The sequence below is a fragment of the Galleria mellonella genome, unplaced genomic scaffold (genome assembly GCF_026898425.1).
Source record: "Galleria mellonella isolate WM207_F2 unplaced genomic scaffold, CSIRO_AGI_GalMel_v1 utg855, whole genome shotgun sequence".
NCBI lineage: Eukaryota > Metazoa > Arthropoda > Insecta > Lepidoptera > Pyralidae > Galleria > Galleria mellonella.
The window spans coordinates 428,982-450,230 of record NW_026442164.1 but is presented as its reverse complement, the minus strand read 5'-3'; the positions used below and the strand labels follow the sequence as shown (position 1 = coordinate 450,230).

General features: G+C 33.9%; 1 protein-coding gene across 2 annotated transcripts in view; it reads right to left on the bottom strand.

Annotated features, from left to right (window-relative positions):
* LOC113513277 (rho GTPase-activating protein 7) overlaps positions 1-21,249 on the bottom strand; it is a 422,365-nt gene that overhangs the window by 102,822 nt on the left and 298,294 nt on the right. The window lies entirely within an intron of this gene.

Sequence of the window (21,249 nt, the reverse complement as noted above, 5' to 3'; positions counted from 1 at the left end):
GGGGAAAGGGATTGTTAGTAATGTAGACTGAGAATCCTATTGCAAGCAATATACCCAAAAAACAAAAAAAGATAACTATTACGCTAGTCTATACAATGGACGCCACTTTTAGAAAAAAAACTACGTACTCAAACGTACGTAAAAACTACACTCAATTCAATGAAGCCTAACAAATGTGCGTCTCAAAAAAGAATCTCATATTTTTAATTTCTGTTATAAATTATACGGCAACATTACGATGCTATTTCACCCCCTGAATGATCCACCCGGGACATCACCTCTCATAACTAGCCGCTTTATACCGTGCCTTCAAAATTTATGACCCCTACGTAAACCTAATTAGTCCTACTAATTCCTACCACCAACGAAGATATAAGAATCAAATCAAAATTGAACTCTACGCTTTCGGCAAAAAGTTTATTATAATTTTATATTTATTTTATATGATTCACTATTTCAATTTTATTTCTTTAATTTTAACCCTACACTTATATAAATAAGGTGTATTTAAACATTCATCTCTAAAAGTTGATATTGTGTATTTTAAATTGTACTCTATAACTGTAATAATTAAGTTGAAATTTCAACATGTTAGAAGTTAATTTACGTTGAATATAATTAAGAGATTGGTGCACTATACAAGGTGGTTTCTTTTGTACGATATTATCATATTAAATACATTTGTTTATGATTATAAAATTAATAGCCTTGTATTCATTAGTTGAATAAGTAATTATTATACATGTATGCCCATTATTCTTTACCTAATATGTGACCAATTACCAGAGGGAGTCTTTGTACAAAAGTCGATTGCTTGGGTACCTCTGTCCCATTCGTGTTTCAACCGTGATGCAGTTGTGTTTACATGGCTGTGTTTCGGTTTGAAGGGTGGGATATGGCGTGAATTTACAGGGTACAGAGGAATAACACCTGAGTCCTCAGGAATGGCAACGCATGGGGGGTATCATGGGCGAAACAGTATACTCTGTTATGTCCATGGTACTGCTCATGTCTATAGGCGACGGTTACCACTTTCCATCAGGTGGGCCGTCAACTTGTTTGCCATTCTAAGTTGTATAAAAAAAATATTTTATTCCCGTAATAAAGTCATATTCATTAGCCGACTTTACCCTATTACCCTTCAAACCGAAACACAGCCATGCAAACACAACTGCTTCACGGTAAAAACACGAATGGAACAGAGGTGACCAAGCAAACGACTTTTGTACAAAGTTTTCCTCTGGTAAATTCTGATTCTAATATGTACAACAATCAAAATTTGTTTATACCAAGAAAATTAGTGTGTTAATTAAATAATTTGCAACACCCAAACTGTGTTTTTATGTTACCTGTATGGCACACAATAAATAAATATCTTAAAAGCGATCTAGTTGGAAGCATTAGAGAAATGGATATATTAGAAAATCTTTGCATCTATCTCATTTTAATCCTCTAACTAAATAATAGAATTCTCGTTTCGTTCACATTTGATTTCGTAATGATTCGTATATTTATTTTCTCGTAACTTTATTCGCTTTTGAACATAGTTCAAGAAACGTTAAAGTCCAAAACAAACACTAGACTTGTATGAGTGACATCATCTCGCGCGCCGCACTCCTGCGCATGGTGTACAGTCCAATTCATAAGTATTAGCGGAAGAAAAATAGTGTTCGAAATTGGATTTTAGAATTTTTTGTACAAAAAACATATGTTAACGTAGAATCGTAAATAAGCTGGCAGCCCACTTGGTGGTAAGTGGTATCTATTGCCTATATATGTGAACAGTATCAGGGGTCCTACAGAATGATGTGGTGAGTGCGAAAGCGAACCCATATCTCCGGCATATGGCACCTCGAGGGTATATCGTCTGGTTTTTGGTAGGTACACCCCGCCTTACGGGGGATTTCCACAGTACCCATTCACCTCCTACAAGGTGTATGGGTCTGCATAAAGCATTTTCCAGACGTTACAAAAAAAGGGTCCTACAGAATGTACTATGACGCCCGTAGGATCCCTCATGCACTTACATTCCTGAGAACTAAAATAGTATGTAATTTTATTGCAAATTCACTTTAAACTGACTGCTTTATGGCAGAAATACGATTGCCTGGAAGACATCGCTATTTACCGACAAGACAGGCCATTATTACCCCTCAGCAAATTTTTTGTAATTAATTATATTTTTTGAAGAATAAATAACTTTCATTAACTAATTAAAAAGCAAATAGTGCAATTTTTTTTGGCGTTATTTAAAAACGATCCGTTCTTTCCGCTACACGCCTATAACTTGTCTCATCACAATCGAAACACAAAATTGTTACGTTTAGTTGTGTTTGGATATTAACACAATCGCACTTACGAAATCCGTCCGTTACCTGTTGTTTGCCGGACGGATTCTTTGCTCCTGATGCGATTCGCTAAGTGTTCACCAAACACACGCGTTGCCCAACTTGTGGGTGATTATCCATAAAACATACAGTATTTTCCTAATAATAATAACACAGTGCTATTTTTTTGGTTATTTTGTAATAGGATTTTAGTAAGTTTAAAGCCCATCACAAACAAAATGGACGGACGGAATACATATTATATTAATATAAATGGTGGTTGGTTATAGTTGAGAGTTGTACAAAAGTCGATTGCTTGTGTACCTCTGTCCCATTCGTGTTTCTGCCGTGAAGCAGTTGTGTTTGCATGGCTGTGTTTCGGTTTGAAGGGTGGGATATGGCGTGAATTTACTGGGTACAGAGGAATAACATCTGAGTCCTCAGGAATGGCAACGCATGGGGGATATCATGGGCGAAACAGTATACTCTATTATGTCCATGGTACTGCCTATGTCTATAGGCGACGGTTACCACTTTTCATCAGGTGGGCCGTCAGCTTGTTTGCCATTCTAAGTTGTATATATATATAAAAAAAAAACACTAATATTATAAAGAGGAAATATTTGTATTTTTGTGTGTATGTTTGTAATGAATAAACTCAAAAACTGCTTTGTCAATTTCAAAAATTCTTTCACCATTAGAAAGCTACGTTCACCCTGAGTAACATAGGCTATATTTATTGCTAGGAGAGATTAGGGATCCTTACTAAAACTTTAGTAACGTAACTCAAGGTTTAAAAAAATGCTATAAAATATCTTTCGTCGCGTGCGCTGTAGAAACTATTGGTGATGGAACAAAAATATGTTCTACAATATTGAAGAAAATATCAATAACTACAAAAAACTTCGTGATGCTATATGTCCAACTATTTGTCTTTATGTCACAATAACCACTTTTTAAAATGTTGTAAAAATGTCCACCCGCGCGAAGCCGGGACGGGCCGCTAGTTTTACTCGCCTCATGGTTGACTGGTAGAGAACGCCATTAGCTGTTAAATCCGCCATATGTACGCTTACTTATACTATATAAGTGTGCATTAAAGATTAAACGAATAAATAAAGAATACAGTCTAAATATAAACTTCTAAAATCAGTTGAAAACGTTTAATACAATGGAAAATTAACAATTCCCACAGTGGACACATTAATACGCGTTATCGGACAAAATTTGACAAATCACGGAAGCTTGTTGACAAATCGTGCTCGCCGCGCATCTATCACAGCTTCATTGTTCGGAGCGAAGCGTGTTATGTAGCAATACCAACGACGCACTCTACGTACTGTTGGTATTCCCGTTGATAAATAGATTTACAGTTGGATTAATCGAATCCTGTGGTTTCCTCTTGCAATACACTGGTTTAAGGACTTAAAATCAAACGGGAATGAGGTTATTAACCGACATAGAAGTTTACAAACTAAATTGTAGGTGCAAAGAAAAATAATTTCACCTAATAGTAATTTATTATATTTATTTGCTTTGCTGTGCTTGGAGTCTTTTTGCGTGATAGAATCCGAAATGAGGATATCCGCAAAAGTACCAAAGTAACCGACATAGCCCGAAGGATAAGCAAGCTGAAGTGGCAGTGGACTGGTCACATAGCTCGAAGAACCGACAACCGATGGGGAAGAAAGGTTCTTGAGTGGCGACTAAATGGAGTGACGACCTGAAATGCGTTGCAGGGAGTCAGTGGATGCAGGTGGCTCAGGGCCGTTCTTTATGGCAGTCTATGGGGGAGGGTTATGTCCAGCAGTGGACGAATAATGGCTGCAATGATGATGATATCTGATATGAGATATATCATTTATTCAGAACAAAATGTATTTTATTAAAACAACAAATGAATTAGAAAAATATGTGATATGCAATATATTAACTATTGGCAATGCAATTGGCGATTTTAATTATTATTTTTCATTTCATTCAGTCAAACTGTATTTGCGAATTTTGGGTATTTACAATTTAGTTTTATGATAGTAATAATATTAGATACACTATATTCGGTCTGGTAGGTATCAATATATTATATACCTTTAATTGTTTACTGTTAAACCGCTTGCCACGTTTGGCAGGCGGGTTGCCAACCGCAGTCAGGCTTTAGAAAGGTTTTAAGAGGGGCACAGTTGCTCATCCCTTATCCTCCCTTAGTCGGCTCTTACGACACTCACGGGAGAGGAAGGGGTGGCCAATTCTATGCCGGGACCATATAGGTATAGAATGGCCTTAAAAGTATAGAATGTTCATACAATATTAGAATTGAAAAATTTTCAAATACATAATTAAGACATATATATATTTTTTTCATTTATTTAGGTAAACAAATATTAACAAAATAAGGAATAATAAAAAAAGATTAATAAAAAAAAATGGATAAAGTTGCCATCAATACGGAACTTTTATTACTTTTATTTAATTAAAACATTGAAATAATGTTTATTTTATGAGGTATAAATCCTTTTTGATATCTCCAAACAGAAGCCCAGTAACAATGGTTCGAGACAGCGGCGCGAGCGACGATACCAGCCGACGATATGTCACGCTAATGCACTTCCGTGAGAAACGGCGGACAATGCGGTCCAGTGACAATGCATTGTCTCTCTCCTGTTGCATTGTTATATAATCGTCTCAAACTAATGGTGACACTGTATATCTACTGCACCCGTGAATGGATTAATTGTACTGTTTTATTGAATCTTATTGTACTTGTAGAAAGAAATATCCAATTTTTTTCCAATTTTAAATTTAAAATGGTAAAGTTTGCATGTTTGTTGAATAGATTATATATATAATATAATAATAGTTGAATTTGGTACATAGATGTAACGTAATTAGAAAAGACTTGGGATAAAACATTTTAAGTAGTCAATTCTATATTTTCACGTTTTTCAACTGACTCCAAAAACAAGGAAATTCTCAATTTGGTTATATTTTTTTATTTGTTATCTTCTAACTCCATCAGTTATAAACCGATTTATAAATTATACCTTTATTTGAAAAGATATACTTTTTATTTTGGCACCACAGAATTTTTTTTAAAAATCGGTTCAATAGTTTATTTTTTAAACCCTAAATGATAACTGGTTTTGTCACAGTTGAATTCGCTTTAATTGTGGGACACGAATTTTTAATTAAAATCAGCTATAAAAAGTCTGCTAAATATCTGCAGAAAGTACTATTAATGCAGATAAATAATAGTCAACATATTTTAAACACACAATCACAATAGTAAATAGTAACTATTAATAATCTACATACCTGAATGCATTTTAATAGAATCCGAAAATAAATTTAATCAACCGCTAGATATACTATTTTATTTTTTTGAACTTCTGTCATGTCTGTCTAACGTAACTGTCCAGCATTTTTTTATGAAATATATATGAAGTACATCAGGCAGATCATGGAAGGAGTTGGTGTCGCGTCGCATCAAGAGGTGATGAGACTCGCTGAAAATCGTAGTGAGTGGCAAGAGCTCCACCGACAAGAGCGCAGCTCTTAAATAGGATAGATAGATAGATAGATATATGAAGTGCCTTTCAATTTCTATATGCATATATATTTTTGTAATTTTTATAAAATTCACAAACGGTACGAAATTGTTCAAAAGCGCACTTAACCGGCGCACTGTCCAATAAAGTGCAATGATTGATGCACTCTCAACTCTCCTATCAATTTCAATACATTTTTCCAATGGCACATGGCCGTCCGTAATTGGCTATTGTTTAAAAGAGCTCGGATAATCTGTACGTTTGTTTAGTAAGTAAATATTGTGAATAAATCGTTCGGATTGGCTATAAAGATTACAGAACGATGCGAGGGCGGGTAACGTGTACCAGAAACGACTAAATTACTCCATAATAGACAAAGATGACAACCTAAATAAAAAAAAAAATCAGATGAATTAGGAACCTGAGGGCTTACCATGAAGTGTGTTCCGAAATTTCGGTGACAAACGAAACACAGATTTGATGTTAAAATTACATAATACATGCCGTTTGGAAATATAAATGAATTGTTAAAATATTGTTCCTTTGGACGTTTATGATAGGATGTATGACGAACGAAATGTTAAACTCCATTTGTTGATCCGATTTTGGTATAAACAAAAACATGAAATTGGGTCCGAAATTTCGGAATTTCATTTCATGGTTTTGAACTTTTGAACTTATCGTATAGCATTATTTATTTATTTCATCATTATTATGTAATAAATTAATAAATATGATAATGTTGATTGATTAAGATAAATAATATATATATATATATATATATATATATATATATATATATATATATATATATATATATATATATATATATATATATATATATATATATATATATATATATATATATATATATATATATATATATATATATATATATATATATATATATATATATATATATATATATATTATTACATTTTTTTTATACAACATAGAATGGCAATCAAGCTAACGGCCCACCTGATGGAAAGTGGTAACCGTCGCCTATAGACATGAGCAGTACCATGGACATAACAGAGTATACTGTTTCGCCTATGATACCCCCCACGCGTTGTCATTCCTGAGGACTCAGGTGTTATTCCTCTGTACCCAGTAAATTACATGTACATTTATAATATAACATAATACTTATATAAATAATAATGCTACTGTTCAAACAATACACACAAAAGTAACGTCGACAAACACAGCAACAGTAGCTGGTGGTGAAATCAAACGAGTTCCTTATATTGTGTTAGACAGTGGACAATATATCAAGCGGTAAAACATTAGTCAAGTGGCAAGTCAAATTAATTGCTAATTTTATTATATCTGTTGATCGGAGATAACTCCGGCCGTACCAGTATGTGTAAAAGCTGTTGATATATTGTTTTAGGATTGTTGTATAACTGGCTAGCTATTGTAGTTTTACTGGCTTCGTTTGCTGTTGATAACTTGTGTATTTATCACAAATTGTCACAATTAATGTTCAAGGAAAATCCGATTTGTATCTCGACAAAAATATTATGAAATCAATGTAAAAAATTATATGAAATACATAATATAATTATTTATTATAATATATGTAAACAGGCAGGTAATAAATAAAGTGGTATATAAAAAAAAAGAAAAAGTATTATTAAAATCGGTTCGATATTGGAAAACAAAAAACATAATAAAAAAAAAGTTTTGTTAAAAGTTTCGTAAGCTCACATTATATTTTAATGTAATAACTGCCGATTTAATTTACATGTAATTAAATCGAAATAGCTCGACTCTTTGCAGTCAGGCTCACGTTCGCATCACAATTGCTCATGACTAAAGATCACGGATTGATTCCGAAAGTAATCATTACAAATGTTTGTAAAAATGTTTCAATGTATTTCTAAACGGATTTAAATGAAATTTGGTACGAAATAAACATTATGTATAAGCGTAAATAGGAGATATTTAAGAAAAACAAGGTCTTGGTAAGAACAACATATGAGAATGCAATAATTTTTAGAAGTTTTCTGTCTGTCTGTAACTTTTATATTATATTATATATATATATAAGTTTGGGTATTTATATAGGAATGTAGAATATATAATTCGACAAGCTGTTATTCAACTGAATAGGTTTCTAATAACAGGATCGCTGTATCGACAACGACAATCGACAATAAATTATTAAATTTCTATAGCTGACGACATCGATTGATGACATGTCAAAAGAAACTGCGCAATGAGTCACATAATCCTGTGCCGCCAAAATGGTTGACAGTCTAGAAAACATGTTTATTAGAGAGAGACTGTACCTATAAAAGTCGTCTGCGGACAACTCCACCCCATTGGGGGGATAATGGATTGTTAAAAATGGGGATTAGTAGCCCCATTGTTACCAATACACCCTGTCAGGTCGACCTCCTAGCGGTTCCCCCTGGAAACTATCGTGTTCTATTCCAAGTGAATTTATCACGATAGTCTAACTGACCTGCCTTTTCATTGTCACCTATCATCCATCACTGGTGCCCCGCCAGCGAATACCGTTAGCGCAGGCGGGGTTACCATTCCATTATCATCCATTAAAAAAAAACTTCACCCTATTTATGACTCTACCGTGAACCTACAGTTCTTTCTCATCTATTTCGATTTAAAGGACATACCATCATCGTCATCATCATATCAGCTATCAAATGCCCACTTTTGAATATAGGCCTTTACAATAAGAAAGGTTTTGGCAGTATTTACCACGCTTGGCAGACCACACGGGTCTCGTGTCACGCTTTAATCTTTTAGTCTGTCACGGGTCTCGACCACACGGCAGACTCGGGTGTTATTCCTCTCTACCCTGTAAATTCAACCTTCAAACTGAAACAGAGCCATGCAAACACAACTGCTTCACGGTTGAAATACGAACGGGACAGAGGTACCCAAGCAATCGACTTTTGTACAAAGTCTCCCTCTGGTTATATATTCATTATATATTTTACATGGTTTATGTGCCAGTCACGCAGACGAAGTTGCGAGTAAAAGCTAGTATTAAATTAAGTTTTAATTTTTAATTTATTAAAAAAAGTTAAATAAATCGAATCCGGGTCCGGGATTGTGAGAAACATCGGCAATTTTCGGCACTGCGCCCACGCATCATGTAACTATACTATTATAGATCTTATTCAACAATATTGCATAAAAACGCATTGAAGGCAATACAGACACCATGTTTTATTCATTGCATATAAATATTGGTGTCTCATTGTATTCAAATGTAGTTAACTTTCGCCAATTATACCGATGCGGATAGTGCTTTCACGGGCAGAGCCTGGGCGCGGGGCTAGTGGGTGTGCTTTCGAAATTTTATGGTGGTGAAACATCATCACTCGTCACCATGACGACTGACAACTGCGTACAACACTAGTTTGCGTTTTTAAAGGACATAATAAAATTATATTTTTTTATGAAACATGCAATGGCAAATAAGCTAACGGCCCGCCTTATGGAAAGTCCACCCATTGTCTATAGACATGAACAGCACAATTATCTTCATAAAACACTCCGTGACTCCAATGGTGTGCGTTGCCGTTCCTAAGGATTTTTTTTAGAACATAGGGGGCAAACGAGCATGCGGCTCACCTTATGGTAAGTGACTACCGCCGCCCATGATCACCCACAACACCAGCGGCATTGCAGGTGTGCTGCCGGCCTTTTATTGAAATTGAAATTGAAATCATTTATTTGCTGGAATAAGGTACATTTTTATAGGAGTTACATTATAAAATTTTAAAAATAATAAACTAAATTTGAAAATTTTTTCTTACTGAAAGTTTATACTTTTACATTGGTCCGATAGAAATTTCATAAAGTGGTTTAGTTTTTGAATCAGATTGACTGGTTTTTACTACGATTAAAGTCGGCACTTTTTCGTGAAACTAAATCAAACTTGTTTACAATAAAGAAACCAATGGACACTTTCCAATGACATCATTTCGGCGTCTCCCAGTAGAAATCCGAGCGGCTCCGGTTACGTCCAGAATTTCACTGTGACTAACTCGCAGAAAGCGTTATAAAATAGGAATATTTATGAGTGGCGGCCAACAATGCTCGGGCCCAATGAAATGCACGTCAAATTATTTGCCATTAGCGCGCGCTCTCGTATCTTGTACAATTCCACTTACCTGTCCGACGGAAATTGTGTACTGTTTTAATAGATTACTTATACAGGATACCCTCTTAAAACAACTTTAAAAGCCTAGCTGCGGTTGTCAACCCGCCTGCCGAACGTGGCAACTACTGGCAAAACTCTCCTTATGGGGAAGGCTTATGTCCAGCAGTGGGCAGTTAACGGCTGAAATAATAAAAAAAAAATATACAGTATGAAATTTGTTTATTTTATTTCCATACTTATATTAACACTATTTTTAACCGACTTCTACACTAATATTATAAAGAGGAAAGATTTGTATTTTAGTGTGTATGTATGTTTGTAATGAATAAACTCAAAAACTACTTTGCCGATTTCTAAAATTCATTCACCATTAGAAAGCTACATTCACCCTGAGTAACATAAGCTATATTTATTGCTAGAAAAGATTAGGGATCCTTACTAAAACTTTAGTAAAGTAACTCAAGGTGTAAAATAATGCTATAAAATAACTTTAGTCGCGTGCGCTGCGGAAACTATTGGTGATAGAACAAAAGTATGTTCTACAATATTGAAGAAAATATCAATAACTACAAAAAACTTCTCGATACTATACGTCCAACTATTATCGTTATGTCACAATAATCACTTTTTAAACGTTGTAAAAGCGTCCACCCGTGCGAAGCCGGGACGGGCCGCTAGTTAAAAATAAGAAAGAATGTATTTGTATTGCAATGATTATTGTAATTAATATTGGTAATTCTAAATAAATAATGCATAATGCACGTTAAAATGTATTTTAGTAAAATACATGATAATGACAACGTCCTATAAAGAGCGACAAATTCAAACAGATTATAACAATAATGAGGTACTTATATCATCCAAATTAGTAAAGAGAGGAGAAACAATGGACAATTTATAAAAAAAACCAATCGTAATTTCACAACGAGACACAATTGTAGAAAAAAATAAAAAGAAAACTGTGCAAGTGAAACTCGACTCTAATAACAGCAATTGAAGTGCCGTTATTGAAAGTCGATAAAAAGTTGGCGTTGTTCATCATTGGGTTCTACCTGCGATTCCCACAATAATATTATAAATAAAAAATACTGTCAGGTATGTCTGCGACTTATTCTCTTATAAAGTTCCGTATCATAAGTTTTGATAAATGATATTAATATTATATATGGTATATATATATATATATATATATATATATATATATATATATATATATATATATATATATATATATATATATTGCTAGTAGTTGTCACGCTTAGCAGGCGGATTGGAAACCGTAGTCAGGCTTTAGAGATGTTTTAAGAGGAACGTTGTTGCCCATACCTCGCTCTCCTTAATCCCCTCTTATGACACCCACGGTAAAGGAAGGGGTGGCCTACTCTATGCCGGGACATGTACATAATATTATAAAAAGTAAAGATTTGATCGTTTGTTTATAAATAAACTCAATAACTAATCAATTAATTTCAAAAATTCTTTCATCTATGGACAGTTACAATATTAACGATTAATACTATTATATAATTTTCAAAAATACTATTTACCCTTGCAAAGTCTGACCATATATGTATAATATAAAGAACATGTGCAAAACAATTGCCTAAACTTTTGACAAACTTTACTAGAAGGAGACTTTGTACAAAAGTCATTTGCTTAGGTACCCAAGTACTGTACTATTTGTGTTTCAATCGTAAAGCAGTTGTGTTTGCATGGCTGTGTTTCGGTTTGAAGGATGGAATATGGCGTGAATTTACAGGGTGCAGAGGAATAACATCTGAGTCCTCAGGAATGGCAACGCATGGGGGGTATCTTGGGCGAAACAGTATACTCTGTTATGTGCATGGTACTGCTCATGTCTATAGGCGACGGATACCATTTTCCATCAGGTGGGCCGTCAGCTTGTTTGCCATTCTAAGTTGTATAAAAAAAACTACCCACAATTCTCCGTTATATTTTTTTCATTAAAGACATAACTTTTTACTCAAAATTTCGTATAAACGTTCAATCAGGCAAGACTGGTCTTGGAAATGGTCTCAGATCTATTAATTAACTGGTTCGAATTAAAAAATTACTTTTATACTATTATTATTATTCTTTACCGTTCAGGATTATGGACGGAACCCTAAAAATAAGTGGGAACATTAAAAACCCGCTTCGTAATGTCAAAATGTCTGTCTGTCACTCTCATCAGTTTTTGTCGCGTCGCGATGTCGCCTCGTCTCGAGCCCTTACCGAGACGTTTGGACAAATAATTATTTAGTACGTACGAAATAAAAAAAATAATGGCAAATACCTACATTATAAAGGACTAGCTCTTACCCACGACTTCTTCCGAGTGACCGAGATATGTTTATTGACCGGGATAAAATTTAGCCTATGTCATTCTCCATCCCATACAGTGTATACCAAATTTAACAGTGATTGGTTAGGCCGTTGATGTACCAAGAGGAAACAAGGAAACAAACAAACTCTGATGAAATTTGATATATTCGTAAATACAGATAGAAAACTAAATTCTATTGTAACAAAACCCAGTACTTAGGATTTAAAAACTAAACTGACTCTGATGCAATTTCAGTGATTCCAGTTTATATTGAATTTACAACCGACTTCAAAAGGGGGGAAAAGGATCGTTAGCAATGGAGTTTGACAGCCCCATTGCTAGCAATATACCTTATTAGGTCGACCTCCACGTGCTTCCCCCTGGAAACCATTGAATTGGTCACGATGGGCTAACTGACCTGCTTCATCCTCACCTATCATTCTTCACTGGTGCCCCGCCGGTGTATACCGATAGCGCAGGTGGGGTTACCATTCCATTATCATCCATTTAAAAAAAAAAACCGACTTCAAAAAGAAAGTGGTATATACTCTATTTGGTTGTACTTTTTTATGTTTATTATACCTCAAAACTGCGTCAGTAGTAAAACCGATTTGGAAAATTCTTGTTTTATTTAACAGAATATACAGAATATTAGTCAAATTGAAATTTTAATAAAATGTATTCAGTAATTTGGTTTCTAAATCAAAATAACTGGTTTGGTAACAACTGTTGGGGACACTTTATACAAAAGTCGATTGCTTGGGTACCTGTGTCCCATTCGTGTTTCTACCGTGAAGCAGTTGTGTTTGCATGGCTGTGTTACGGTTTGAAGGGTGGGATATGGCGTGAATTTACTGGGTACAGATGAATAACACCTGAGTCCTCAGAAATGGCAACACATGGGGCGTATCATGGACGAAAAAATATACTCTGTTATGTCCATGGTACTGCTCATGTCTATAGGCGATGGTTACCACTTTCCATCAGGTGGGCCGTCAGCTTGTTTGCCATTCTAAGATGTATGAAGGAAAAAACTGAACTTGATTTTTTGTGTGACACAATCTTTATTTATTTTGAAGTCGATTGAAAAACAAGAACTATCCCTATCAATCAATATATTCCGTTTACACGGACGAAGTCACGTTTCAGTACAAGTACACTGTATAAATGCACGTGACAGCAGGCAGCGCTAAAGAAAACTATACAGTAATATCCCATAAACAACCATTAAGACTGCACTTTTTATGGGAACGTATACAATGAGGACGCAATTCTTTGGAACAACGCGCGGCCCTCCGAATTTCGACTTCTGAATGGACGTCCGAAAACATTGCCGCACATTTCCTGCACCGTCGGTTAACAACCTGAATGGAAATACATAAAACATCAAGCACGGTCGTTGAACCTTTAATTCCTTCGGTGCAATCATCTCATTAAATGTTCTTTTTAATTTCCGAATACTGCTTTTTTTTTGTTTAATTTTAAACGATTTAAAAAAGAAGTAGGATTCTCAATTATTTCGTATTTTTTACATATTATACTTTTTTTTTACAACTTAGAATGGCAAACAAGCTGACGGTCCATCTGATGGAAAATGGTAACCGTCGCCTATAAACATGAGCAGTACCATGGACATAACAGAGTATACTGTTTCGCCCATGATACCCCCCATGCGTTGCCATTCCTGAGGACTCAGGTGTTATTCCTCTGTACCCTGTAAATTCACTATATTAGCCGTGTAAGTCCTGGCATAGAATAGGCCACCCATTCCCTCCATCATAAGTCCCTTACTTACCTTAGTTGCCTCTTACGACACCTACGGGAAAGGAAAGGATGGGTCATGCTAAACCGGGACCACACAGCGAATATATGCATTATAAGAATAGAACAGAACAGAAAATGTTTATTGGCAGTAAAAAATAATTACAAAAGAAAATGTAAAGGTATTACATGTATAAGAAGTGTCTCATATTAGGAAAAAGGAACTGGCTCAGGTAATGTTGTGAGTGTCGCAGTGCAATGTGTACAGCACAGCTACACAGCACACAGGGCCTACCATGAAATGTTTTCCGAAATTTCGGAGTCGAACGAAACACAAATTTGATTTCGTGTTTCAACCGTGAAGCAGTTGGGTTTCGGTTTGAAGGGTGGGATATGGCGTGAATTTACTGGTTACAGAGGAATAACACCTGAGTCCTCAGGAATGGCAACACATGGGGGGTATCATGGGCGAAACAGTACGCTCTGTTATGTCCATGGTACTGCTCATGTCTATAGGCGACGGTTACCACTTTCCATCAGATGGGCCGTCAGCTTGATTGCTATTCTAAGTTGTATAAAAAAAAATTTAAATTACATAATACTTACCGTTTAAAAACATTAAAAATATTAAAATATTCTTTTGGACTTTTATGATAGGATTTATGACGAACGAAATGATAAGCTCCGATTTACTGGGGCGTATTAGGTATAAACGAAAACACGAAATTGAGTCCGAAACTTCGGAATTTCATTTCATGGTAGGGCCCCTGGTTTCAGTGAGGCCCTCTCTTATTGTATTTATTACCTTATTATTGTATTAAATGTAAATCCAGCTTATTAGTATGCTGGCGATGGTACACGTGCATAATTGTTTCTTGCACCGTACCGACCACAATAATTATCGAGCAATTAAAATTTTCATTAATTTACAATTCGAAGTTTAACCGTCGCACCGAATAAGAACTGAACGATTTTTTTTCTATACAACCGAATCGATAAATATTAATCGATTAATCGGAATGTGAGCAGGAAGCTGTGTGAAACGAATCACTATATACTCAATGAAGTTCACATAAACACACTGACATTCCGAATCGATGGGGTTTTTTTTATGACTATATTCGGTTTATCTTAAAATACGATCTCGGTCGTATCGGGAGGCTGTTGAGATGTAAACATGTATGGTAGTGACGACATATCGAGATACAGTTATATATTTTTCATTTATATTATACTAATTTTATCCGCGACTTCGTCTGTGCGATTATATATATTAGATTTTATTTACAATTTACAAACACAACGTACAATTGTATCGTTGTGTTTGTAAATTGTCTTACTTATTTCCTATATTGTATAATGCAAATAAAGTATACTTATTCATTCATTCATGAATTAAATGTATTTCTTTTTCTAAACAATTTAAATACAAATTAAATCAATCCATTTAATACTAACAAAGCTATTTAAATTGCAACAAAATATACAACAATTGAAAAAAGAATGCTAAGAAAACTAGTAAAGATATCGTGTAACGTACAATTCTCACATTTAAAATTCGAATTTCGAATTTGAAAAACAAATACGTATTTCAAGTCCTTGGATGTTTCATTCACTCTGGAATATAGATAAATGTCGCCTATAAATACGGATCAGACGTCGCGCAAAAAGAGGCAAAGCAAAATTATATACGAGCCGAGCTGCATCACTGAATGGACATACGAAATGGACATGAATTCGTTGCAACTATTTTTATTATACCGATTGAATTTCCACCGCGCACAATACAGCAATGAATAATGTATCGCAAGCGGTGTTGCCAGTTATTGCATTATTTGTGGGATATTTTTTTTGCTATTGGTACAAAATAAGTGACTTTAAATAGTCAACAAGGTAAGTCGATTCTTGGTCTAAAATTAACCAAGAAATAAAATATGTTTTATTTATTATTTTATGAACTAGTGTTTACAGGTGACTTCGTTTGTATTATAGAGATATGATGACTGGTATGTATGACTAATTTAACGAATAAGTGAGTGAAAAAATAATTGTATTAATATGTTTTCGGAATTTACGATAAAGATCATTTTCATACATAACATTTTGTAGTACCTTACAATTTTATATTTTAAATTAATATTAAATTTATTAAATACTATAAAGTCGTTTATACAATATACGTAATGCATATAATATATACACATTTAAAAACTTTACTTTTATATTAAAAATACAAGAACTATCTTAATTTCTGTATGTTTCTTTTTTTTAAATAATCTGGCGAATAATTAATGAACTATCTAATACAAAACTGTTACTATATATCTAAAGACAATTATTTATCATCTAGGTAATTTATTTAAAATATTAAAATTAAATATTTTGATAGCTATCTACAACAACAAAATGTCCCACATTCCAACCTCTAGTCTCAGAACGTTTCTGGCAACACCATCTGAAAAAGCACTGTCGTGTGACGACATTCGGCCCCGTGTCCGATGGTTTAACTTTCAAGATTTTTTGTGCGAGCTCTCGATTTAATTGCTTCAAATTAATACAATTGCGGTACGTGCTGCGAACGGTTGAATTACAGAAGCGCTTTTCTTTGTAACTCTACCAGTTTTTAGCGTTTCGCGTCGAAGATACAAAAACGTGAAGATATTTCGCATTAAAAAAAAAAACTAGCGTTTTTAAAAATGACAAAGTAAATATCGAGTATAAATTTAACACAGTTCTTATTTTAAAATGCGTACAAAATACGTAAAAAGACATTTCATTGATTCGTTGGATTAATGAAATAATTACGTAATTCTTAATGAAAGAATTACGAGAAAGATTTGGAGATGTCGATAGGAGCTGCTCTAGCAGGACGTATGTTGATTAAATAGGCGAAATGCTGAAAAGAGAGGCAAACTACAATTACCTGTAACCGGCGAGCGTATATGAAGTTTTTGTGTTTGAATCGAAGCATTTGACGTTTCATTGTTTCTGCCTACCCTGATGGGAGACAAGCGTGATAGATATATATGTATTTAGATCGCGAAACATGATATCGATGTAATTTATGTAAAGCAGTACTATTACGTGTACTAATATTAAAAAAAAGATACAAAAGAATCGAGAATGTGTCCCTTTTACAAGTACTTTAAAAATAAATATAAGACATAATGTTTGATACTCACAATATATTTATTAAAATATAATTCATTATTCAATTTAAATAGTGACTGGTTACGAAATATTTAAAGCTTTTAAATTTTGAAATAAATCATATACAAGGTATTGTAGATAATCAAAAACTTATTTTTTTATATTCCCACGGGAATTATACAAAACGTGTCGAGCGCAATGTTTTCTCTATCACTGTGTGTACAAACACCTGTGCCTTATTAAATTATAAATTGTATAAATAAAATATAATTAACGTGTCACTAAAACATAAATTATTTTAATAAAAGATGTATATAAGAACGTACGCAAGTACTGTGGTTTATATCAAATGCGTACGCGCATACCAGCGGTAAGCGCACTTTATATTTATTAGGATAATCCCTTTATGATGCCCAGAGACACGGCTCAGCTGTACTTTATTGGTTCGCATTTAAATGTACAGGGTGCTTGTTTTATAAAAAATACATATAAATATAAATACACTTAGTATGCATGGATATATAGCAATAAAAAAAGATTATAAAAAGTGTTTAATAATTGTAATAATAAAAGAAGTATAACAAAAATATATTTACTTATAACTCACCGAGACAAATATAATATTAGCGAAGTGGTAATTTTATTTATTTATTTATTTAAGGCAAACAGACAGCTAGAAAAATACATATTTACACACTTATATAGTAATTGGACAGCCACTAAAGTTTGCACAAATGTAATACAAGTGAGGGAAACATAAAATTAAACAATACTAAATTAAACAAATTAAACAATTAAGGAGGTCAAGAATATGGCTTTGGATAGAGCTGGCTAAAAGAAGATGCATGAATTAGTTGCACTGACAAGAGAAAACTCTTAAATGAGAAAAAAAAAACAATTATAAGCTAGTTATGTGAATGGAATCATATTAGAATTAGTTCCGTTTTTATTTATTCGTTTACGAGTTCTCTTAATCTGCAGCAAGTTTTAGTAAGTAGCAGTATAATGATGAAGTTATTGAAATTGACCGTTAAATGGGCGACCGCAAGATGACTGCAGTTGCTCGATCGATGACTGAGCATTTACTTATTTCAGTAGCAGTCTTAGGCAGTCTATCTTACTTGCCCTATGCCACCTAACTTGCACTCTACGCCCATATACATTACGTCCAATATCACAGGTATTCCGTCGACTGTATGACGTAGCGAGGACGTGGGGGAGAGGGAATTGTTAGTAATAGGGATTAGTAATTCCATTGCTAGCAATATCAGGTCGATCTACATACGGTTCCCCGTGGAAACCATCGTGATTGATTCATTGTTGAATTCGTCACGATGGCGCAACTAACTTGCTTCATTCTCACCTATCATTCCTCACTAGTGCATTTTACTGCAGACGGGGTAACCATTGCTTTAGTATCTTAATATAAAAAAATAGCAAGCACGAGATACTTAAATAAATGCACATCTTATTAAAAGAAAGCATCAATCGTTTTTATTACCAAACTTACGATACGAAACAACGTTGCAGTACAAATCACACTAAAGGTAAACAAAGTAATTTTTGTTGTCCAATAAAAAGGTTTTTGGTAGTAAATAATATCGTTTTACAATCCAAAGGGAATAATAAAACAAAGTTTAATTCATTAACAAGCGTAAATTGTTCTTATCAGTCGGAAAGAAAAAATGTTAAACAGCTCTCTTAAAACTTTTACAGCCTGTATAAAAAGGCGGGGAAGGGGCTTAAAACATTTTTATAAGCTCACAATTTTTATGGGACTTAAGGATTTTGATGGGACACCATTAAAACGCGTCAGTAGCTAGTTTATGAAATCTCATTTGTCGGCAGGTAAGTTTCATTGTTCGATACATTTTTTTTTCTATCAGCCTCGTTATAATGTATCACGATCCTATAATCAAGGTGGTAGTGCAGGTAATATGTTTAAAATAAATATTTATTAGAATTCAAACTTTATTATTAATTCATAGTAAAGATTATATTTAGAGCCATTATATTTAGAGAGATTTGTAAACAATATGTAGTTTACACAAAGCAATAATATAATTAGATATGTTTTATTTTATATTTTATAATTTCAAAAAATTGATAATTGTTAAAAAAAGGTAAAAATTACTTATAAATATTTTGTGCCATTAAATATATATGTATAAGTATATTCTCTGTGTGATGAATACGTGGGTCACGCCTTCCTTTTCGACGGGTGTTGTAAATGGAGTCGAGGGATAGGCAGCAGCGTCCGTCTTAAAACATTATGAAATCCTAATTGTGGTTGCCAACCCGCGTACCAAACGTGGACACTACTGGCAAAATTCCCTTAAGGGTCGGGGCCTATGTTGTGGCAGTGGAGAGTTAAAGGTTGATATCATGAAATTATATATATATATATATATATCTAGTCTAGAAGTAGTATAAAAGTAAGAAAAGACGGTAACGAAATTTGGTCAAAATTCGTATTGGATCGTAACGAAAGTAATTTGATTTGATTAAAACATGATTAAAATTTGTTTATAATTGACGAAGATATAATATAACATACAAATAAATACCACAACCTAATAACCTCCGCCTTTTAGAAATCCAGTATACAGATTTGTAGTTAGTAAGTAATTATTTGCCTAATATTAAATATGTAATAGTTAACAAGATATATCTGTATCTATTACTTAAAATTTCGAAATATGTTGTACTCAACTGTAAGAACTTATCTTTTACTAACGCTTCCTCAAATCACCCAACATTATAACGTACTTAAATACACTATCAAATTCCCATCATGAAAAGGCGACATGTTTCAACACTTAATTAAAATGTTGGGAGATATTGTGAAGATAATAAAAAATATATATACAAAGTACGTACAGTAAATAATGTTCTTTGAATCTCACAGCTGAATGGATGTACACAGGAAATTTGATACTTAATAATATTTTTGTACGTAATTAAGTGGGTGTCATAATATTATCGTATAAAAAATTACGTAAAATAAGAAACTTTATACTGTTTCGAGTCGATGGATGAATGTTGTGACTTTTTAACGAAGAATTATGAGTAAAATTTTACTTTAAAATTATCTATAAATCTTTTACCCGCCATTTTTTTTAATGGATGATAATGGAATGGTAACCGCGCCTGCGCTATCGGAGCACCAGTGGGAGATGATAGGCAAGGATGAAAGCAGGTCAGTGGATTCATCACGATGAACTAATCGTGATGAATTCCACAAGAATTACCCAATTGTTTCCAGGGGGAGTCGCGTAAAAGGCGACCTGATTACCTATTACAAAAAATCCCTATTACAACAATATATATATATATATATATATATATATATATATATATATATATATATATATATATATATATATATATATATATATATCTCTTGTTCAGTCTTCCTCTGCACTCATGACTATCTACGTTCATACGTAATACCTTTCTTACCACATTCTCTTCTTTCTTTTATATCACATGCACCATGACAAATGACTACTCCTCGTCTTCTTCATTATCGGCGCTACTTTTATACTTCCATTCCGTTATCCATTCTTGGCACATCACGTAACCATCTCAACATTTGCACCTCAGTTGTATGAAGTCATCTTTTCTCCAACACTTTCACGCCATCATTTTTATAAATCATCATATCCATCTTTAACTGTCCATTGTTAAACATAAGCCTCCCCTTGGGGGGTTTGCTAGTAGTTGCCATGCTTGGCAGACGGGTTAGCAACCGCAGTCAGGTTTTAGAGATGTTTTAAGAGGGACGCTGCTGCCCATCCCTCACCTTCCCTTAGTCGGCTCTTACGACACCCACGGGATAGGAAGGGGTGGCATATTCTATGCCGGGACCACACTGCCATTTTTATAAATGCCTCACTATATTTCTTTTATATTAGTCGTTCTATTTACAACAACACGTTACTTTTTGTTAGGCGCGCGATATCTTTACTAATTTTGAACTGATTTCGATGATTT